Here is a 22,680-nt window from a genome sequence, read left to right as displayed (position 1 = left end):
TCAGCCTGATCCTCCTGGGAACCCCGGGGTGTACATCACACCTCCTGGTTGTCCTGCTCTGAGACCGGGACCCGGGCTTCGCATTTTCACAGCAGCCAGTCGTGGGCTGAGGACACCTGGGGCGTTGGGAACTCCCTGGCTTCTCCTTGGTTTAACATCTGAGCTGCTTGTGAATCGAGCCGCCACACACGCCCGAGTGCAGGTGTCTTCTGCACAGACTGTGGGCCTCGCTCTTCTGAATGCCGCTAGCTCGCCACCCACCCACGGGTGAACCTGGTCAGGGTACTTTCTCTAATGAGCAGACTCTGACCCCGGCGGGCTACCGGTGTTTTCATTTGCTCCTTTCTTTCTTCCATTTCGGGAAAGGCTTCCTTACTGGGTTTGGAAATCTCCTGTGCCTTTCCTCGCCTATTCTGTCAGCTTTAAATTTCTCTTTCAGTTGCCACCCTCACAGATGTATTAGGAAACTCTTTTCGGTGCATTCATTAGTGAAATGACCCAGATGAAGCTCGAATCCAATAGCTAATCGCCGATTTTTAGCAAGTCCACACCCCGGGGTGGTTGGGGTCCAATCCACCCCGGGCCAGGCCCAGGCCCCTTGGACCGGGCCAGAGAAGGACACAGAGCAGGGTCCGGCCCCCACGGTAGCGGTGCCCGCAGTTCTCCAAGGGCTTGGGGGTTTTCCAGAGGGAGGAGACAGAGGGGATTGATTTCTTCAGAGCCCCCCAAACCACCCCACCCCACCCCACCCCACCCCACCCCACCCATGGGACACATCCCGAGAGACGCCCCTACACTCGCTCCCCTCCCCCATGCGCTGTGCCCCAGCCCTGGCCCTGGGGAATAGGCGGCAGCCCACGCACAGGGCGGGGGGCACAGCTGAAAGGGTTTGTGGGGGAGGGCGGCCCCTGGCTGGGGGCAAAGGTCGAGCGCCCCGCGCGCGCGCGCGTGCGCAGTCAGCAGCGGCGGCGCGCTGGGGGTGGGGGGCGGGTAGGTGAAGGAGGCGAGGCGAGGAGAGGAGGGGGGCTGGAAGGTCTCCACCTTGGCGGGTCCACCCGTGGAGGCCCATCTCGCGCGCGCGCGCACGCGTGTGTGTGTGTGTGTGTGTGGACAGCCCCCCACGCCGCCCCGCCCCTCTCCCCAGTCCCGCGGAGCCCGCCGGACCCGGCCGGCGAGGGGAAGCGCAGAGAGGCTCGGCTTCTTGAGCGGGGCAGGGGCGCCCTCCACCGTCTCCGGCCAAGCCGGCCTGAACGCGCCCGGTCTCGTCTGATCTCCGAAGCTAAGCAGGGTCGGGCCTGGTTAGTACTTGGATGGGAGACCGCCCGGGAATACCGGGTGCCGTAGGCTTTTGTTTTTTTTGTTTTTTGCCTCTTGTTCTGTCCCCTTTCTGGGAGCGCGGCGGCGGTCCGGGGGATCACCCCCACCCTCAGCGCCCGTCGCGGTGCCTGGCGCCCCAGCCCGCACCGTGGGGCCTCCTCTTGTCCCGAGCCGTGACACCGCCGCCACGCGGCAGCATGCGTGGCATCTGGACTGTCAGGTGTCAGACCAAAGGTCTGGTCTGTGGGAACCGACACGCTGGAGGAAACCTTGAGAGGCTGAGAGGGGAGGGAGTTCCAGGAGAATTCCAGGACGTCATTTTGAGCGAGTATGTGACCAGAACTCGTCCCGTTGCTTTTGGGGTTCTACGGGCTACACGTAGGAATCTTTGGTGGTGGCACTGGATGTTGGGGGATCCGGAGTCACACGCAGACCTGCTCCACAGGCCTCATTTTACTTTTCTTTTCGGATTCATTTTCTGAAAAGGTGTCTCTTATCTCTATGATTACATTTCCTTTTCTCTCTCTCTCCGAGCAGATCATGGGAGTCCACGTATTGAGGTGACATGTATTGCCCGTGCCCCCCTCCCCCCCGTTTTCTGATTCATTTATTTCTCATTTTCTCCCAGCGTATGGTGGGGGTACCAATGTTAAGGTCAGCTGCATCGCCCTGTCCCCGCCTCCCCCCTCGGGTCAGAGCTTCAAGTGCGCCCATGCCCCGGTTGGTGCGCACCCACCCCATTCCTAATGGATGTGCACGCCCATCCCCTCCCCACGCCCGCCCGACACCCACCCGATGAAGGCGATTCCTCTGTGTCCACTTAGGTGTCCATCGGTTCCTACCAATCTGCCGGCGAGCGCGCGCACGTGGCGCTCTTGTGTCCGTTCTTGGGACACTTGGCTTACTGGAACGGGTTCCAGCTCTGGCCGGGAGAACACGAGAGGTGCCCTCTCACCGCTGTTCCTCATAGCTGAACGGCACTCCGTGGTGTCCACGCGCCACATTTCATTAATGCACCCGTGGATCGATGGGCACTCGGGGCGCTTCCACATCTTTGCGATTGTGAATGGCGCCCTAACTGTAACCCTGACCCCTACCCAGCCCAGTCTCCTCTGCCCCAGCCTGAGGCGCTCCTCCCCCGCCAGGCCCGTCACTGTCCTGGTCCCCTGCCTGACCGGCTCCTTCCCGCCCGGCCTGTCACCGTCCTCTGCCCCTGCGTGACACGCTCCTCCCCGCCCGGCCCATCACCTTGGCCCCTGCCTGACTCGCTCCTCCCCACCTCGGGCTCCTCCGTCGCCTGGGCCTTCCAAGGGCTTGGTGTGGACGCTGCTTCCAGGAAGCCCTCCAGGAACCCGGCAGCAGGGCGGCCGCAGCAGTCTCGCGCGGGGCACGTGCCCCCACTGTGCCGCGGGGGCCCAGCCTGGTGTCTTCTCTGAGGCCCTGCGGCTGCCGCTCCCCGCGAGGGGAGAGCCGTGGAGGTGGGGACCGCCTCCTGGTGGGGACGTACACCCAGCTCTCCGCCGCGTCGGATTCCGGGGCTCTCTGTCCTGCCTGCCCGGAGGCCCAGCTGGCCTGCGGGTCCTTAGAGTGGCAGAAACGTCCTCAAGCTGATATTGCCAGTCAGGTGGGTGTCTGCACTTTTGTGCCGGGCACCCCGGGGAGGCCCAGGGGCTGGCTGGACAACGCGGCCTGCTGGGGGTCGGGGGTGCGCTTTGGAGGAGCAACCGATGCCCTTTGGACTTTGCTAGCAGCGTCTGAGGTGTCTCTGAGCCCTGCTCCATGTCGGGGAGAGGAGGAGGAGCAGGAGGAGGAGGAGGAGGAGGAGGAGGTGGCAGGGGCCGTGACCTACAGTCGTGTTCCCGGGGTGGCACGGCATGTGGCTTCTTCCACAGGCTGCTTGGCCTGGGCTCCCTGCACCTGGGCCTTTGGAGGACTGGCCCTGTTCTTGCCGACACTTCCTGCAGGGACCCAGAGCTGGGAGGTTGCATCTCCCAGACCTGCGTCGGGCAGAGCCCCAGCGGGCCATGCCCACAACCTCTCTCAGCACGGGTCCCCCAGAAGGCTTCTTTGGGACCAGGATTCTCTTGCGGGTGACTGTTTAAGGTCTGGCCCCTGGGTGGAGGGGCACCAGGAGTAGAGGAGCAGGAAGGGGAAGGGGGTGGCCAGGCGAGGGGACACTTTGAGGCCAAGTCCAAGCTTCAGCCTGATCCTCCTGGGAACCCCGGGGTGTACATCACACCTCCTGGTTGTCCTGCTCTGAGACCGGGACCCGGGCTTCGCATTTTCACAGCAGCCAGTCGTGGGCTGAGGACACCTGGGGCGTTGGGAACTCCCTGGCTTCTCCTTGGTTTAACATCTGAGCTGCTTGTGAATCGAGCCGCCACACACGCCCGAGTGCAGGTGTCTTCTGCACAGACTGTGGGCCTCGCTCTTCTGAATGCCGCTAGCTCGCCACCCACCCACGGGTGAACCTGGTCAGGGTACTTTCTCTAATGAGCAGACTCTGACCCCGGCGGGCTACCGGTGTTTTCATTTGCTCCTTTCTTTCTTCCATTTCGGGAAAGGCTTCCTTACTGGGTTTGGAAATCTCCTGTGCCTTTCCTCGCCTATTCTGTCAGCTTTAAATTTCTCTTTCAGTTGCCACCCTCACAGATGTATTAGGAAACTCTTTTCGGTGCATTCATTAGTGAAATGACCCAGATGAAGCTCGAATCCAATAGCTAATCGCCGATTTTTAGCAAGTCCACACCCCGGGGTGGTTGGGGTCCAATCCACCCCGGGCCAGGCCCAGGCCCCTTGGACCGGGCCAGAGAAGGACACAGAGCAGGGTCCGGCCCCCACGGTAGCGGTGCCCGCAGTTCTCCAAGGGCTTGGGGGTTTTCCAGAGGGAGGAGACAGAGGGGATTGATTTCTTCAGAGCCCCCCAAACCACCCCACCCCACCCCACCCCACCCCACCCCACCCCACCCATGGGACACATCCCGAGAGACGCCCCTACACTCGCTCCCCTCCCCCATGCGCTGTGCCCCAGCCCTGGCCCTGGGGAATAGGCGGCAGCCCACGCACAGGGCGGGGGGCACAGCTGAAAGGGTTTGTGGGGGAGGGCGGCCCCTGGCTGGGGGCAAAGGTCGAGCGCCCCGCGCGCGCGCGCGCGCGCGCGCGTGCGCAGTCAGCAGCGGCGGCGCGCTGGGGGTGGGGGGCGGGTAGGTGAAGGAGGCGAGGCGAGGAGAGGAGGGGGGCTGGAAGGTCTCCACCTTGGCGGGTCCACCCGTGGAGGCCCATCTCGCGCGCGCGCGCACGCGTGTGTGTGTGTGTGTGTGTGGACAGCCCCCCACGCCGCCCCGCCCCTCTCCCCAGTCCCGCGGAGCCCGCCGGACCCGGCCGGCGAGGGGAAGCGCAGAGAGGCTCGGCTTCTTGAGCGGGGCAGGGGCGCCCTCCACCGTCTCCGGCCAAGCCGGCCTGAACGCGCCCGGTCTCGTCTGATCTCCGAAGCTAAGCAGGGTCGGGCCTGGTTAGTACTTGGATGGGAGACCGCCCGGGAATACCGGGTGCCGTAGGCTTTTGTTTTTTTTGTTTTTTGCCTCTTGTTCTGTCCCCTTTCTGGGAGCGCGGCGGCGGTCCGGGGGATCACCCCCACCCTCAGCGCCCGTCGCGGTGCCTGGCGCCCCAGCCCGCACCGTGGGGCCTCCTCTTGTCCCGAGCCGTGACACCGCCGCCACGCGGCAGCATGCGTGGCATCTGGACTGTCAGGTGTCAGACCAAAGGTCTGGTCTGTGGGAACCGACACGCTGGAGGAAACCTTGAGAGGCTGAGAGGGGAGGGAGTTCCAGGAGAATTCCAGGACGTCATTTTGAGCGAGTATGTGACCAGAACTCGTCCCGTTGCTTTTGGGGTTCTACGGGCTACACGTAGGAATCTTTGGTGGTGGCACTGGATGTTGGGGGATCCGGAGTCACACGCAGACCTGCTCCACAGGCCTCATTTTACTTTTCTTTTCGGATTCATTTTCTGAAAAGGTGTCTCTTATCTCTATGATTACATTTCCTTTTCTCTCTCTCTCCGAGCAGATCATGGGAGTCCACGTATTGAGGTGACATGTATTGCCCGTGCCCCCCTCCCCCCCGTTTTCTGATTCATTTATTTCTCATTTTCTCCCAGCGTATGGTGGGGGTACCAATGTTAAGGTCAGCTGCATCGCCCTGTCCCCGCCTCCCCCCTCGGGTCAGAGCTTCAAGTGCGCCCATGCCCCGGTTGGTGCGCACCCACCCCATTCCTAATGGATGTGCACGCCCATCCCCTCCCCACGCCCGCCCGACACCCACCCGATGAAGGCGATTCCTCTGTGTCCACTTAGGTGTCCATCGGTTCCTACCAATCTGCCGGCGAGCGCGCGCACGTGGCGCTCTTGTGTCCGTTCTTGGGACACTTGGCTTACTGGAACGGGTTCCAGCTCTGGCCGGGAGAACACGAGAGGTGCCCTCTCACCGCTGTTCCTCATAGCTGAACGGCACTCCGTGGTGTCCACGCGCCACATTTCATTAATGCACCCGTGGATCGATGGGCACTCGGGGCGCTTCCACATCTTTGCGATTGTGAATGGCGCCCTAACTGTAACCCTGACCCCTACCCAGCCCAGTCTCCTCTGCCCCAGCCTGAGGCGCTCCTCCCCCGCCAGGCCCGTCACTGTCCTGGTCCCCTGCCTGACCGGCTCCTTCCCGCCCGGCCTGTCACCGTCCTCTGCCCCTGCGTGACACGCTCCTCCCCGCCCGGCCCATCACCTTGGCCCCTGCCTGACTCGCTCCTCCCCACCTCGGGCTCCTCCGTCGCCTGGGCCTTCCAAGGGCTTGGTGTGGACGCTGCTTCCAGGAAGCCCTCCAGGAACCCGGCAGCAGGGCGGCCGCAGCAGTCTCGCGCGGGGCACGTGCCCCCACTGTGCCGCGGGGGCCCAGCCTGGTGTCTTCTCTGAGGCCCTGCGGCTGCCGCTCCCCGCGAGGGGAGAGCCGTGGAGGTGGGGACCGCCTCCTGGTGGGGACGTACACCCAGCTCTCCGCCGCGTCGGATTCCGGGGCTCTCTGTCCTGCCTGCCCGGAGGCCCAGCTGGCCTGCGGGTCCTTAGAGTGGCAGAAACGTCCTCAAGCTGATATTGCCAGTCAGGTGGGTGTCTGCACTTTTGTGCCGGGCACCCCGGGGAGGCCCAGGGGCTGGCTGGACAACGCGGCCTGCTGGGGGTCGGGGGTGCGCTTTGGAGGAGCAACCGATGCCCTTTGGACTTTGCTAGCAGCGTCTGAGGTGTCTCTGAGCCCTGCTCCATGTCGGGGAGAGGAGGAGGAGCAGGAGGAGGAGGAGGAGGAGGAGGAGGTGGCAGGGGCCGTGACCTACAGTCGTGTTCCCGGGGTGGCACGGCATGTGGCTTCTTCCACAGGCTGCTTGGCCTGGGCTCCCTGCACCTGGGCCTTTGGAGGACTGGCCCTGTTCTTGCCGACACTTCCTGCAGGGACCCAGAGCTGGGAGGTTGCATCTCCCAGACCTGGGTCGGGCAGAGCCCCAGCGGGCCATGCCCACAACCTCTCTCAGCACGGGTCCCCCAGAAGGCTTCTTTGGGACCAGGATTCTCTTGCGGGTGACTGTTTAAGGTCTGGCCCCTGGGTGGAGGGGCACCAGGAGTAGAGGAGCAGGAAGGGGAAGGGGGTGGCCAGGCGAGGGGACACTTTGAGGCCAAGTCCAAGCTTCAGCCTGATCCTCCTGGGAACCCCGGGGTGTACATCACACCTCCTGGTTGTCCTGCTCTGAGACCGGGACCCGGGCTTCGCATTTTCACAGCAGCCAGTCGTGGGCTGAGGACACCTGGGGCGTTGGGAACTCCCTGGCTTCTCCTTGGTTTAACATCTGAGCTGCTTGTGAATCGAGCCGCCACACACGCCCGAGTGCAGGTGTCTTCTGCACAGACTGTGGGCCTCGCTCTTCTGAATGCCGCTAGCTCGCCACCCACCCACGGGTGAACCTGGTCAGGGTACTTTCTCTAATGAGCAGACTCTGACCCCGGCGGGCTACCGGTGTTTTCATTTGCTCCTTTCTTTCTTCCATTTCGGGAAAGGCTTCCTTACTGGGTTTGGAAATCTCCTGTGCCTTTCCTCGCCTATTCTGTCAGCTTTAAATTTCTCTTTCAGTTGCCACCCTCACAGATGTATTAGGAAACTCTTTTCGGTGCATTCATTAGTGAAATGACCCAGATGAAGCTCGAATCCAATAGCTAATCGCCGATTTTTAGCAAGTCCACACCCCGGGGTGGTTGGGGTCCAATCCACCCCGGGCCAGGCCCAGGCCCCTTGGACCGGGCCAGAGAAGGACACAGAGCAGGGTCCGGCCCCCACGGTAGCGGTGCCCGCAGTTCTCCAAGGGCTTGGGGGTTTTCCAGAGGGAGGAGACAGAGGGGATTGATTTCTTCAGAGCCCCCCAAACCACCCCACCCCACCCCACCCCACCCCACCCCACCCATGGGACACATCCCGAGAGACGCCCCTACACTCGCTCCCCTCCCCCATGCGCTGTGCCCCAGCCCTGGCCCTGGGGAATAGGCGGCAGCCCACGCACAGGGCGGGGGGCACAGCTGAAAGGGTTTGTGGGGGAGGGCGGCCCCTGGCTGGGGGCAAAGGTCGAGCGCCCCGCGCGCGCGCGCGTGCGCAGTCAGCAGCGGCGGCGCGCTGGGGGTGGGGGGCGGGTAGGTGAAGGAGGCGAGGCGAGGAGAGGAGGGGGGCTGGAAGGTCTCCACCTTGGCGGGTCCACCCGTGGAGGCCCATCTCGCGCGCGCGCGCACGCGTGTGTGTGTGTGTGTGTGTGGACAGCCCCCCACGCCGCCCCGCCCCTCTCCCCAGTCCCGCGGAGCCCGCCGGACCCGGCCGGCGAGGGGAAGCGCAGAGAGGCTCGGCTTCTTGAGCGGGGCAGGGGCGCCCTCCACCGTCTCCGGCCAAGCCGGCCTGAACGCGCCCGGTCTCGTCTGATCTCCGAAGCTAAGCAGGGTCGGGCCTGGTTAGTACTTGGATGGGAGACCGCCCGGGAATACCGGGTGCCGTAGGCTTTTGTTTTTTTTGTTTTTTGCCTCTTGTTCTGTCCCCTTTCTGGGAGCGCGGCGGCGGTCCGGGGGATCACCCCCACCCTCAGCGCCCGTCGCGGTGCCTGGCGCCCCAGCCCGCACCGTGGGGCCTCCTCTTGTCCCGAGCCGTGACACCGCCGCCACGCGGCAGCATGCGTGGCATCTGGACTGTCAGGTGTCAGACCAAAGGTCTGGTCTGTGGGAACCGACACGCTGGAGGAAACCTTGAGAGGCTGAGAGGGGAGGGAGTTCCAGGAGAATTCCAGGACGTCATTTTGAGCGAGTATGTGACCAGAACTCGTCCCGTTGCTTTTGGGGTTCTACGGGCTACACGTAGGAATCTTTGGTGGTGGCACTGGATGTTGGGGGATCCGGAGTCACACGCAGACCTGCTCCACAGGCCTCATTTTACTTTTCTTTTCGGATTCATTTTCTGAAAAGGTGTCTCTTATCTCTATGATTACATTTCCTTTTCTCTCTCTCTCCGAGCAGATCATGGGAGTCCACGTATTGAGGTGACATGTATTGCCCGTGCCCCCCTCCCCCCCGTTTTCTGATTCATTTATTTCTCATTTTCTCCCAGCGTATGGTGGGGGTACCAATGTTAAGGTCAGCTGCATCGCCCTGTCCCCGCCTCCCCCCTCGGGTCAGAGCTTCAAGTGCGCCCATGCCCCGGTTGGTGCGCACCCACCCCATTCCTAATGGATGTGCACGCCCATCCCCTCCCCACGCCCGCCCGACACCCACCCGATGAAGGCGATTCCTCTGTGTCCACTTAGGTGTCCATCGGTTCCTACCAATCTGCCGGCGAGCGCGCGCACGTGGCGCTCTTGTGTCCGTTCTTGGGACACTTGGCTTACTGGAACGGGTTCCAGCTCTGGCCGGGAGAACACGAGAGGTGCCCTCTCACCGCTGTTCCTCATAGCTGAACGGCACTCCGTGGTGTCCACGCGCCACATTTCATTAATGCACCCGTGGATCGATGGGCACTCGGGGCGCTTCCACATCTTTGCGATTGTGAATGGCGCCCTAACTGTAACCCTGACCCCTACCCAGCCCAGTCTCCTCTGCCCCAGCCTGAGGCGCTCCTCCCCCGCCAGGCCCGTCACTGTCCTGGTCCCCTGCCTGACCGGCTCCTTCCCGCCCGGCCTGTCACCGTCCTCTGCCCCTGCGTGACACGCTCCTCCCCGCCCGGCCCATCACCTTGGCCCCTGCCTGACTCGCTCCTCCCCACCTCGGGCTCCTCCGTCGCCTGGGCCTTCCAAGGGCTTGGTGTGGACGCTGCTTCCAGGAAGCCCTCCAGGAACCCGGCAGCAGGGCGGCCGCAGCAGTCTCGCGCGGGGCACGTGCCCCCACTGTGCCGCGGGGGCCCAGCCTGGTGTCTTCTCTGAGGCCCTGCGGCTGCCGCTCCCCGCGAGGGGAGAGCCGTGGAGGTGGGGACCGCCTCCTGGTGGGGACGTACACCCAGCTCTCCGCCGCGTCGGATTCCGGGGCTCTCTGTCCTGCCTGCCCGGAGGCCCAGCTGGCCTGCGGGTCCTTAGAGTGGCAGAAACGTCCTCAAGCTGATATTGCCAGTCAGGTGGGTGTCTGCACTTTTGTGCCGGGCACCCCGGGGAGGCCCAGGGGCTGGCTGGACAACGCGGCCTGCTGGGGGTCGGGGGTGCGCTTTGGAGGAGCAACCGATGCCCTTTGGACTTTGCTAGCAGCGTCTGAGGTGTCTCTGAGCCCTGCTCCATGTCGGGGAGAGGAGGAGGAGCAGGAGGAGGAGGAGGAGGAGGAGGAGGTGGCAGGGGCCGTGACCTACAGTCGTGTTCCCGGGGTGGCACGGCATGTGGCTTCTTCCACAGGCTGCTTGGCCTGGGCTCCCTGCACCTGGGCCTTTGGAGGACTGGCCCTGTTCTTGCCGACACTTCCTGCAGGGACCCAGAGCTGGGAGGTTGCATCTCCCAGACCTGGGTCGGGCAGAGCCCCAGCGGGCCATGCCCACAACCTCTCTCAGCACGGGTCCCCCAGAAGGCTTCTTTGGGACCAGGATTCTCTTGCGGGTGACTGTTTAAGGTCTGGCCCCTGGGTGGAGGGGCACCAGGAGTAGAGGAGCAGGAAGGGGAAGGGGGTGGCCAGGCGAGGGGACACTTTGAGGCCAAGTCCAAGCTTCAGCCTGATCCTCCTGGGAACCCCGGGGTGTACATCACACCTCCTGGTTGTCCTGCTCTGAGACCGGGACCCGGGCTTCGCATTTTCACAGCAGCCAGTCGTGGGCTGAGGACACCTGGGGCGTTGGGAACTCCCTGGCTTCTCCTTGGTTTAACATCTGAGCTGCTTGTGAATCGAGCCGCCACACACGCCCGAGTGCAGGTGTCTTCTGCACAGACTGTGGGCCTCGCTCTTCTGAATGCCGCTAGCTCGCCACCCACCCACGGGTGAACCTGGTCAGGGTACTTTCTCTAATGAGCAGACTCTGACCCCGGCGGGCTACCGGTGTTTTCATTTGCTCCTTTCTTTCTTCCATTTCGGGAAAGGCTTCCTTACTGGGTTTGGAAATCTCCTGTGCCTTTCCTCGCCTATTCTGTCAGCTTTAAATTTCTCTTTCAGTTGCCACCCTCACAGATGTATTAGGAAACTCTTTTCGGTGCATTCATTAGTGAAATGACCCAGATGAAGCTCGAATCCAATAGCTAATCGCCGATTTTTAGCAAGTCCACACCCCGGGGTGGTTGGGGTCCAATCCACCCCGGGCCAGGCCCAGGCCCCTTGGACCGGGCCAGAGAAGGACACAGAGCAGGGTCCGGCCCCCACGGTAGCGGTGCCCGCAGTTCTCCAAGGGCTTGGGGGTTTTCCAGAGGGAGGAGACAGAGGGGATTGATTTCTTCAGAGCCCCCCAAACCACCCCACCCCACCCCACCCCACCCCACCCCACCCCACCCATGGGACACATCCCGAGAGACGCCCCTACACTCGCTCCCCTCCCCCATGCGCTGTGCCCCAGCCCTGGCCCTGGGGAATAGGCGGCAGCCCACGCACAGGGCGGGGGGCACAGCTGAAAGGGTTTGTGGGGGAGGGCGGCCCCTGGCTGGGGGCAAAGGTCGAGCGCCCCGCGCGCGCGTGCGCAGTCAGCAGCGGCGGCGCGCTGGGGGTGGGGGGCGGGTAGGTGAAGGAGGCGAGGCGAGGAGAGGAGGGGGGCTGGAAGGTCTCCACCTTGGCGGGTCCACCCGTGGAGGCCCATCTCGCGCGCGCGCGCACGCGTGTGTGTGTGTGTGTGTGTGGACAGCCCCCCACGCCGCCCCGCCCCTCTCCCCAGTCCCGCGGAGCCCGCCGGACCCGGCCGGCGAGGGGAAGCGCAGAGAGGCTCGGCTTCTTGAGCGGGGCAGGGGCGCCCTCCACCGTCTCCGGCCAAGCCGGCCTGAACGCGCCCGGTCTCGTCTGATCTCCGAAGCTAAGCAGGGTCGGGCCTGGTTAGTACTTGGATGGGAGACCGCCCGGGAATACCGGGTGCCGTAGGCTTTTGTTTTTTTTGTTTTTTGCCTCTTGTTCTGTCCCCTTTCTGGGAGCGCGGCGGCGGTCCGGGGGATCACCCCCACCCTCAGCGCCCGTCGCGGTGCCTGGCGCCCCAGCCCGCACCGTGGGGCCTCCTCTTGTCCCGAGCCGTGACACCGCCGCCACGCGGCAGCATGCGTGGCATCTGGACTGTCAGGTGTCAGACCAAAGGTCTGGTCTGTGGGAACCGACACGCTGGAGGAAACCTTGAGAGGCTGAGAGGGGAGGGAGTTCCAGGAGAATTCCAGGACGTCATTTTGAGCGAGTATGTGACCAGAACTCGTCCCGTTGCTTTTGGGGTTCTACGGGCTACACGTAGGAATCTTTGGTGGTGGCACTGGATGTTGGGGGATCCGGAGTCACACGCAGACCTGCTCCACAGGCCTCATTTTACTTTTCTTTTCGGATTCATTTTCTGAAAAGGTGTCTCTTATCTCTATGATTACATTTCCTTTTCTCTCTCTCTCCGAGCAGATCATGGGAGTCCACGTATTGAGGTGACATGTATTGCCCGTGCCCCCCTCCCCCCCGTTTTCTGATTCATTTATTTCTCATTTTCTCCCAGCGTATGGTGGGGGTACCAATGTTAAGGTCAGCTGCATCGCCCTGTCCCCGCCTCCCCCCTCGGGTCAGAGCTTCAAGTGCGCCCATGCCCCGGTTGGTGCGCACCCACCCCATTCCTAATGGATGTGCACGCCCATCCCCTCCCCACGCCCGCCCGACACCCACCCGATGAAGGCGATTCCTCTGTGTCCACTTAGGTGTCCATCGGTTCCTACCAATCTGCCGGCGAGCGCGCGCACGTGGCGCTCTTGTGTCCGTTCTTGGGACACTTGGCTTACTGGAACGGGTTCCAGCTCTGGCCGGGAGAACACGAGAGGTGCCCTCTCACCGCTGTTCCTCATAGCTGAACGGCACTCCGTGGTGTCCACGCGCCACATTTCATTAATGCACCCGTGGATCGATGGGCACTCGGGGCGCTTCCACATCTTTGCGATTGTGAATGGCGCCCTAACTGTAACCCTGACCCCTACCCAGCCCAGTCTCCTCTGCCCCAGCCTGAGGCGCTCCTCCCCCGCCAGGCCCGTCACTGTCCTGGTCCCCTGCCTGACCGGCTCCTTCCCGCCCGGCCTGTCACCGTCCTCTGCCCCTGCGTGACACGCTCCTCCCCGCCCGGCCCATCACCTTGGCCCCTGCCTGACTCGCTCCTCCCCACCTCGGGCTCCTCCGTCGCCTGGGCCTTCCAAGGGCTTGGTGTGGACGCTGCTTCCAGGAAGCCCTCCAGGAACCCGGCAGCAGGGCGGCCGCAGCAGTCTCGCGCGGGGCACGTGCCCCCACTGTGCCGCGGGGGCCCAGCCTGGTGTCTTCTCTGAGGCCCTGCGGCTGCCGCTCCCCGCGAGGGGAGAGCCATGGAGGTGGGGACCGCCTCCTGGTGGGGACGTACACCCAGCTCTCCGCCGCGTCGGATTCCGGGGCTCTCTGTCCTGCCTGCCCGGAGGCCCAGCTGGCCTGCGGGTCCTTAGAGTGGCAGAAACGTCCTCAAGCTGATATTGCCAGTCAGGTGGGTGTCTGCACTTTTGTGCCGGGCACCCCGGGGAGGCCCAGGGGCTGGCTGGACAACGCGGCCTGCTGGGGGTCGGGGGTGCGCTTTGGAGGAGCAACCGATGCCCTTTGGACTTTGCTAGCAGCGTCTGAGGTGTCTCTGAGCCCTGCTCCATGTCGGGGAGAGGAGGAGGAGCAGGAGGAGGAGGAGGAGGAGGAGGAGGTGGCAGGGGCCGTGACCTACAGTCGTGTTCCCGGGGTGGCACGGCATGTGGCTTCTTCCACAGGCTGCTTGGCCTGGGCTCCCTGCACCTGGGCCTTTGGAGGACTGGCCCTGTTCTTGCCGACACTTCCTGCAGGGACCCAGAGCTGGGAGGTTGCATCTCCCAGACCTGGGTCGGGCAGAGCCCCAGCGGGCCATGCCCACAACCTCTCTCAGCACGGGTCCCCCAGAAGGCTTCTTTGGGACCAGGATTCTCTTGCGGGTGACTGTTTAAGGTCTGGCCCCTGGGTGGAGGGGCACCAGGAGTAGAGGAGCAGGAAGGGGAAGGGGGTGGCCAGGCGAGGGGACACTTTGAGGCCAAGTCCAAGCTTCAGCCTGATCCTCCTGGGAACCCCGGGGTGTACATCACACCTCCTGGTTGTCCTGCTCTGAGACCGGGACCCGGGCTTCGCATTTTCACAGCAGCCAGTCGTGGGCTGAGGACACCTGGGGCGTTGGGAACTCCCTGGCTTCTCCTTGGTTTAACATCTGAGCTGCTTGTGAATCGAGCCGCCACACACGCCCGAGTGCAGGTGTCTTCTGCACAGACTGTGGGCCTCGCTCTTCTGAATGCCGCTAGCTCGCCACCCACCCACGGGTGAACCTGGTCAGGGTACTTTCTCTAATGAGCAGACTCTGACCCCGGCGGGCTACCGGTGTTTTCATTTGCTCCTTTCTTTCTTCCATTTCGGGAAAGGCTTCCTTACTGGGTTTGGAAATCTCCTGTGCCTTTCCTCGCCTATTCTGTCAGCTTTAAATTTCTCTTTCAGTTGCCACCCTCACAGATGTATTAGGAAACTCTTTTCGGTGCATTCATTAGTGAAATGACCCAGATGAAGCTCGAATCCAATAGCTAATCGCCGATTTTTAGCAAGTCCACACCCCGGGGTGGTTGGGGTCCAATCCACCCCGGGCCAGGCCCAGGCCCCTTGGACCGGGCCAGAGAAGGACACAGAGCAGGGTCCGGCCCCCACGGTAGCGGTGCCCGCAGTTCTCCAAGGGCTTGGGGGTTTTCCAGAGGGAGGAGACAGAGGGGATTGATTTCTTCAGAGCCCCCCAAACCACCCCACCCCACCCCACCCCACCCCACCCCACCCCACCCATGGGACACATCCCGAGAGACGCCCCTACACTCGCTCCCCTCCCCCATGCGCTGTGCCCCAGCCCTGGCCCTGGGGAATAGGCGGCAGCCCACGCACAGGGCGGGGGGCACAGCTGAAAGGGTTTGTGGGGGAGGGCGGCCCCTGGCTGGGGGCAAAGGTCGAGCGCCCCGCGCGCGCGTGCGCAGTCAGCAGCGGCGGCGCGCTGGGGGTGGGGGGCGGGTAGGTGAAGGAGGCGAGGCGAGGAGAGGAGGGGGGCTGGAAGGTCTCCACCTTGGCGGGTCCACCCGTGGAGGCCCATCTCGCGCGCGCGCGCACGCGTGTGTGTGTGTGTGTGTGTGGACAGCCCCCCACGCCGCCCCGCCCCTCTCCCCAGTCCCGCGGAGCCCGCCGGACCCGGCCGGCGAGGGGAAGCGCAGAGAGGCTCGGCTTCTTGAGCGGGGCAGGGGCGCCCTCCACCGTCTCCGGCCAAGCCGGCCTGAACGCGCCCGGTCTCGTCTGATCTCCGAAGCTAAGCAGGGTCGGGCCTGGTTAGTACTTGGATGGGAGACCGCCCGGGAATACCGGGTGCCGTAGGCTTTTGTTTTTTTTGTTTTTTGCCTCTTGTTCTGTCCCCTTTCTGGGAGCGCGGCGGCGGCGGTCCGGGGGATCACCCCCACCCTCAGCGCCCGTCGCGGTGCCTGGCGCCCCAGCCCGCACCGTGGGGCCTCCTCTTGTCCCGAGCCGTGACACCGCCGCCACGCGGCAGCATGCGTGGCATCTGGACTGTCAGGTGTCAGACCAAAGGTCTGGTCTGTGGGAACCGACACGCTGGAGGAAACCTTGAGAGGCTGAGAGGGGAGGGAGTTCCAGGAGAATTCCAGGACGTCATTTTGAGCGAGTATGTGACCAGAACTCGTCCCGTTGCTTTTGGGGTTCTACGGGCTACACGTAGGAATCTTTGGTGGTGGCACTGGATGTTGGGGGATCCGGAGTCACACGCAGACCTGCTCCACAGGCCTCATTTTACTTTTCTTTTCGGATTCATTTTCTGAAAAGGTGTCTCTTATCTCTATGATTACATTTCCTTTTCTCTCTCTCTCCGAGCAGATCATGGGAGTCCACGTATTGAGGTGACATGTATTGCCCGTGCCCCCCTCCCCCCCGTTTTCTGATTCATTTATTTCTCATTTTCTCCCAGCGTATGGTGGGGGTACCAATGTTAAGGTCAGCTGCATCGCCCTGTCCCCGCCTCCCCCCTCGGGTCAGAGCTTCAAGTGCGCCCATGCCCCGGTTGGTGCGCACCCACCCCATTCCTAATGGATGTGCACGCCCATCCCCTCCCCACGCCCGCCCGACACCCACCCGATGAAGGCGATTCCTCTGTGTCCACTTAGGTGTCCATCGGTTCCTACCAATCTGCCGGCGAGCGCGCGCACGTGGCGCTCTTGTGTCCGTTCTTGGGACACTTGGCTTACTGGAACGGGTTCCAGCTCTGGCCGGGAGAACACGAGAGGTGCCCTCTCACCGCTGTTCCTCATAGCTGAACGGCACTCCGTGGTGTCCACGCGCCACATTTCATTAATGCACCCGTGGATCGATGGGCACTCGGGGCGCTTCCACATCTTTGCGATTGTGAATGGCGCCCTAACTGTAACCCTGACCCCTACCCAGCCCAGTCTCCTCTGCCCCAGCCTGAGGCGCTCCTCCCCCGCCAGGCCCGTCACTGTCCTGGTCCCCTGCCTGACCGGCTCCTTCCCGCCCGGCCTGTCACCGTCCTCTGCCCCTGCGTGACACGCTCCTCCCCGCCCGGCCCATCACCTTGGCCCCTGCCTGACTCGCTCCTCCCCACCTCGGGCTCCTCCGTCGCCTGGGCCTTCCAAGGGCTTGGTGTGGACGCTGCTTCCAGGAAGCCCTCCAGGAACCCGGCAGCAGGGCGGCCGCAGCAGTCTCGCGCGGGGCACGTGCCCCCACTGTGCCGCGGGGGCCCAGCCTGGTGTCTTCTCTGAGGCCCTGCGGCTGCCGCTCCCCGCGAGGGGAGAGCCGTGGAGGTGGGGACCGCCTCCTGGTGGGGACGTACACCCAGCTCTCCGCCGCGTCGGATTCCGGGGCTCTCTGTCCTGCCTGCCCGGAGGCCCAGCTGGCCTGCGGGTCCTTAGAGTGGCAGAAACGTCCTCAAGCTGATATTGCCAGTCAGGTGGGTGTCTGCACTTTTGTGCCGGGCACCCCGGGGAGGCCCAGGGGCTGGCTGGACAACGCGGCCTGCTGGGGGTCGGGGGTGCGCTTTGGAGGAGCAACCGATGCCCTTTGGACTTTGCTAGCAGCGTCTGAGGTGTCTCTGAGCCCTGCTCCATGTCGGGGAGAGGAGGAGGAGCAGGAGGAGGAGGAGGAGGAGGAGGAGGTGGCAGGGGCCGTGACCTACAGTCGTGTTCCCGGGGTGGCACGGCATGTGGCTTCTTCCACAGGCTGCTTGGCCTGGGCTCCCTGCACCTGGGCCTTTGGAGGACTGGCCCTGTTCTTGCCGACACTTCCTGCAGGGACCCAGAGCTGGGAGGTTGCATCTCCCAGACCTGGGTCGGGCAGAGCCCCAGCGGGCCATGCCCACAACCTCTCTCAGCACGGGTCCCCCAGAAGGCTTCTTTGGGACCAGGATTCTCTTGCGGGTGACTGTTTAAGGTCTGGCCCCTGGGTGGAGGGGCACCAGGAGTAGAGGAGCAGGAAGGGGAAGGGGGTGGCCAGGCGAGGGGACACTTTGAGGCCAAGTCCAAGCTTCAGCCTGATCCTCCTGGGAACCCCGGGGTGTACATCACACCTCCTGGTTGTCCTGCTCTGAGACCGGGACCCGGGCTTCGCATTTTCACAGCAGCCAGTCGTGGGCTGAGGACACCTGGGGCGTTGGGAACTCCCTGGCTTCTCCTTGGTTTAACATCTGAGCTGCTTGTGAATCGAGCCGCCACACACGCCCGAGTGCAGGTGTCTTCTGCACAGACTGTGGGCCTCGCTCTTCTGAATGCCGCTAGCTCGCCACCCACCCACGGGTGAACCTGGTCAGGGTACTTTCTCTAATGAGCAGACTCTGACCCCGGCGGGCTACCGGTGTTTTCATTTGCTCCTTTCTTTCTTCCATTTCGGGAAAGGCTTCCTTACTGGGTTTGGAAATCTCCTGTGCCTTTCCTCGCCTATTCTGTCAGCTTTAAATTTCTCTTTCAGTTGCCACCCTCACAGATGTATTAGGAAACTCTTTTCGGTGCATTCATTAGTGAAATGACCCAGATGAAGCTCGAATCCAATAGCTAATCGCCGATTTTTAGCAAGTCCACACCCCGGGGTGGTTGGGGTCCAATCCACCCCGGGCCAGGCCCAGGCCCCTTGGACCGGGCCAGAGAAGGACACAGAGCAGGGTCCGGCCCCCACGGTAGCGGTGCCCGCAGTTCTCCAAGGGCTTGGGGGTTTTCCAGAGGGAGGAGACAGAGGGGATTGATTTCTTCAGAGCCCCCCAAACCACCCCACCCCACCCCACCCCACCCCACCCCACCCCACCCATGGGACACATCCCGAGAGACGCCCCTACACTCGCTCCCCTCCCCCATGCGCTGTGCCCCAGCCCTGGCCCTGGGGAATAGGCGGCAGCCCACGCACAGGGCGGGGGGCACAGCTGAAAGGGTTTGTGGGGGAGGGCGGCCCCTGGCTGGGGGCAAAGGTCGAGCGCCCCGCGCGCGCGTGCGCAGTCAGCAGCGGCGGCGCGCTGGGGGTGGGGGGCGGGTAGGTGAAGGAGGCGAGGCGAGGAGAGGAGGGGGGCTGGAAGGTCTCCACCTTGGCGGGTCCACCCGTGGAGGCCCATCTCGCGCGCGCGCGCACGCGTGTGTGTGTGTGTGTGTGTGGACAGCCCCCCACGCCGCCCCGCCCCTCTCCCCAGTCCCGCGGAGCCCGCCGGACCCGGCCGGCGAGGGGAAGCGCAGAGAGGCTCGGCTTCTTGAGCGGGGCAGGGGCGCCCTCCACCGTCTCCGGCCAAGCCGGCCTGAACGCGCCCGGTCTCGTCTGATCTCCGAAGCTAAGCAGGGTGGGGCCTGGTTAGTACTTGGATGGGAGCCCGCCCGGGAATACCGGGTGCCGTAGGCTTTTGTTTTTTTTGTTTTTTGCCTCTTGTTCTGTCCCCTTTCTGGGAGCGCGGCGGCGGTCCGGGGGATCACCCCCACCCTCAGCGCCCGTCGCGGTGCCTGGCGCCCCAGCCCGCACCGTGGGGCCTCCTCTTGTCCCGAGCCGTGACACCGCCGCCACGCGGCAGCATGCGTGGCATCTGGACTGTCAGGTGTCAGACCAAAGGTCTGGTCTGTGGGAACCGACACGCTGGAGGAAACCTTGAGAGGCTGAGAGGGGAGGGAGTTCCAGGAGAATTCCAGGACGTCATTTTGAGCGAGTATGTGACCAGAACTCGTCCCGTTGCTTTTGGGGTTCTACGGGCTACACGTAGGAATCTTTGGTGGTGGCACTGGATGTTGGGGGATCCGGAGTCACACGCAGACCTGCTCCACAGGCCTCATTTTACTTTTCTTTTCGGATTCATTTTCTGAAAAGGTGTCTCTTATCTCTATGATTACATTTCCTTTTCTCTCTCTCTCCGAGCAGATCATGGGAGTCCACGTATTGAGGTGACATGTATTGCCCGTGCCCCCCTCCCCCCCGTTTTCTGATTCATTTATTTCTCATTTTCTCCCAGCGTATGGTGGGGGTACCAATGTTAAGGTCAGCTGCATCGCCCTGTCCCCGCCTCCCCCCTCGGGTCAGAGCTTCAAGTGCGCCCATGCCCCGGTTGGTGCGCACCCACCCCATTCCTAATGGATGTGCACGCCCATCCCCTCCCCACGCCCGCCCGACACCCACCCGATGAAGGCGATTCCTCTGTGTCCACTTAGGTGTCCATCGGTTCCTACCAATCTGCCGGCGAGCGCGCGCACGTGGCGCTCTTGTGTCCGTTCTTGGGACACTTGGCTTACTGGAACGGGTTCCAGCTCTGGCCGGGAGAACACGAGAGGTGCCCTCTCACCGCTGTTCCTCATAGCTGAACGGCACTCCGTGGTGTCCACGCGCCACATTTCATTAATGCACCCGTGGATCGATGGGCACTCGGGGCGCTTCCACATCTTTGCGATTGTGAATGGCGCCCTAACTGTAACCCTGACCCCTACCCAGCCCAGTCTCCTCTGCCCCAGCCTGAGGCGCTCCTCCCCCGCCAGGCCCGTCACTGTCCTGGTCCCCTGCCTGACCGGCTCCTTCCCGCCCGGCCTGTCACCGTCCTCTGCCCCTGCGTGACACGCTCCTCCCCGCCCGGCCCATCACCTTGGCCCCTGCCTGACTCGCTCCTCCCCACCTCGGGCTCCTCCGTCGCCTGGGCCTTCCAAGGGCTTGGTGTGGACGCTGCTTCCAGGAAGCCCTCCAGGAACCCGGCAGCAGGGCGGCCGCAGCAGTCTCGCGCGGGGCACGTGCCCCCACTGTGCCGCGGGGGCCCAGCCTGGTGTCTTCTCTGAGGCCCTGCGGCTGCCGCTCCCCGCGAGGGGAGAGCCGTGGAGGTGGGGACCGCCTCCTGGTGGGGACGTACACCCAGCTCTCCGCCGCGTCGGATTCCGGGGCTCTCTGTCCTGCCTGCCCGGAGGCCCAGCTGGCCTGCGGGTCCTTAGAGTGGCAGAAACGTCCTCAAGCTGATATTGCCAGTCAGGTGGGTGTCTGCACTTTTGTGCCGGGCACCCCGGGGAGGCCCAGGGGCTGGCTGGACAACGCGGCCTGCTGGGGGTCGGGGGTGCGCTTTGGAGGAGCAACCGATGCCCTTTGGACTTTGCTAGCAGCGTCTGAGGTGTCTCTGAGCCCTGCTCCATGTCGGGGAGAGGAGGAGGAGCAGGAGGAGGAGGAGGAGGAGGAGGAGGTGGCAGGGGCCGTGACCTACAGTCGTGTTCCCGGGGTGGCACGGCATGTGGCTTCTTCCACAGGCTGCTTGGCCTGGGCTCCCTGCACCTGGGCCTTTGGAGGACTGGCCCTGTTCTTGCCGACACTTCCTGCAGGGACCCAGAGCTGGGAGGTTGCATCTCCCAGACCTGCGTCGGGCAGAGCCCCAGCGGGCCATGCCCACAACCTCTCTCAGCACGGGTCCCCCAGAAGGCTTCTTTGGGACCAGGATTCTCTTGCGGGTGACTGTTTAAGGTCTGGCCCCTGGGTGGAGGGGCACCAGGAGTAGAGGAGCAGGAAGGGGAAGGGGGTGGCCAGGCGAGGGGACACTTTGAGGCCAAGTCCAAGCTTCAGCCTGATCCTCCTGGGAACCCCGGGGTGTACATCACACCTCCTGGTTGTCCTGCTCTGAGACCGGGACCCGGGCTTCGCATTTTCACAGCAGCCAGTCGTGGGCTGAGGACACCTGGGGCGTTGGGAACTCCCTGGCTTCTCCTTGGTTTAACATCTGAGCTGCTTGTGAATCGAGCCGCCACACACGCCCGAGTGCAGGTGTCTTCTGCACAGACTGTGGGCCTCGCTCTTCTGAATGCCGCTAGCTCGCCACCCACCCACGGGTGAACCTGGTCAGGGTACTTTCTCTAATGAGCAGACTCTGACCCCGGCGGGCTACCGGTGTTTTCATTTGCTCCTTTCTTTCTTCCATTTCGGGAAAGGCTTCCTTACTGGGTTTGGAAATCTCCTGTGCCTTTCCTCGCCTATTCTGTCAGCTTTAAATTTCTCTTTCAGTTGCCACCCTCACAGATGTATTAGGAAACTCTTTTCGGTGCATTCATTAGTGAAATGACCCAGATGAAGCTCGAATCCAATAGCTAATCGCCGATTTTTAGCAAGTCCACACCCCGGGGTGGTTGGGGTCCAATCCACCCCGGGCCAGGCCCAGGCCCCTTGGACCGGGCCAGAGAAGGACACAGAGCAGGGTCCGGCCCCCACGGTAGCGGTGCCCGCAGTTCTCCAAGGGCTTGGGGGTTTTCCAGAGGGAGGAGACAGAGGGGATTGATTTCTTCAGAGCCCCCCAAACCACCCCACCCCACCCCACCCCACCCCACCCCACCCATGGGACACATCCCGAGAGACGCCCCTACACTCGCTCCCCTCCCCCATGCGCTGTGCCCCAGCCCTGGCCCTGGGGAATAGGCGGCAGCCCACGCACAGGGCGGGGGGCACAGCTGAAAGGGTTTGTGGGGGAGGGCGGCCCCTGGCTGGGGGCAAAGGTCGAGCGCCCCGCGCGCGCGTGCGCAGTCAGCAGCGGCGGCGCGCTGGGGGTGGGGGGCGGGTAGGTGAAGGAGGCGAGGCGAGGAGAGGAGGGGGGCTGGAAGGTCTCCACCTTGGCGGGTCCACCCGTGGAGGCCCATCTCGCGCGCGCGCGCACGCGTGTGTGTGTGTGTGTGTGTGGACAGCCCCCCACGCCGCCCCGCCCCTCTCCCCAGTCCCGCGGAGCCCGCCGGACCCGGCCGGCGAGGGGAAGCGCAGAGAGGCTCGGCTTCTTGAGCGGGGCAGGGGCGCCCTCCACCGTCTCCGGCCAAGCCGGCCTGAACGCGCCCGGTCTCGTCTGATCTCCGAAGCTAAGCAGGGTCGGGCCTGGTTAGTACTTGGATGGGAGACCGCCCGGGAATACCGGGTGCCGTAGGCTTTTGTTTTTTTTGTTTTTTGCCTCTTGTTCTGTCCCCTTTCTGGGAGCGCGGCGGCGGTCCGGGGGATCACCCCCACCCTCAGCGCCCGTCGCGGTGCCTGGCGCCCCAGCCCGCACCGTGGGGCCTCCTCTTGTCCCGAGCCGTGACACCGCCGCCACGCGGCAGCATGCGTGGCATCTGGACTGTCAGGTGTCAGACCAAAGGTCTGGTCTGTGGGAACCGACA

General features: G+C 63.8%; 7 pseudogenes; all 7 read left to right on the top strand.

The window, feature by feature from the left end:
• Positions 1–1,228: 1,228 nt before the first annotated feature.
• LOC142862790 (uncharacterized) lies at positions 1,229–1,347 on the top strand (annotated as a pseudogene).
• A 3,411-nt stretch (positions 1,348–4,758) lies between these two features.
• LOC142862789 (uncharacterized) lies at positions 4,759–4,877 on the top strand (annotated as a pseudogene).
• Positions 4,878–8,273: 3,396 nt separating this feature from the next.
• LOC142862788 (uncharacterized) lies at positions 8,274–8,392 on the top strand (annotated as a pseudogene).
• Positions 8,393–11,789: 3,397 nt separating this feature from the next.
• LOC142862787 (uncharacterized) lies at positions 11,790–11,908 on the top strand (annotated as a pseudogene).
• A 3,397-nt stretch (positions 11,909–15,305) lies between these two features.
• On the top strand, positions 15,306–15,424 carry LOC142862786 (uncharacterized; annotated as a pseudogene).
• Positions 15,425–18,824: 3,400 nt separating this feature from the next.
• LOC142862903 (uncharacterized) lies at positions 18,825–18,943 on the top strand (annotated as a pseudogene).
• A 3,392-nt stretch (positions 18,944–22,335) lies between these two features.
• LOC142862785 (uncharacterized) lies at positions 22,336–22,454 on the top strand (annotated as a pseudogene).
• The last annotated feature ends 226 nt before the right edge of the window (positions 22,455–22,680 follow it).

The sequence above is a fragment of the Microcebus murinus genome, chromosome 20 (assembly GCF_040939455.1).
Source record: "Microcebus murinus isolate Inina chromosome 20, M.murinus_Inina_mat1.0, whole genome shotgun sequence".
NCBI lineage: Eukaryota > Metazoa > Chordata > Mammalia > Primates > Cheirogaleidae > Microcebus > Microcebus murinus.
Note: the sequence above shows the minus strand (reverse complement) of the source record. Positions and strands in the feature narration are given on the sequence as shown.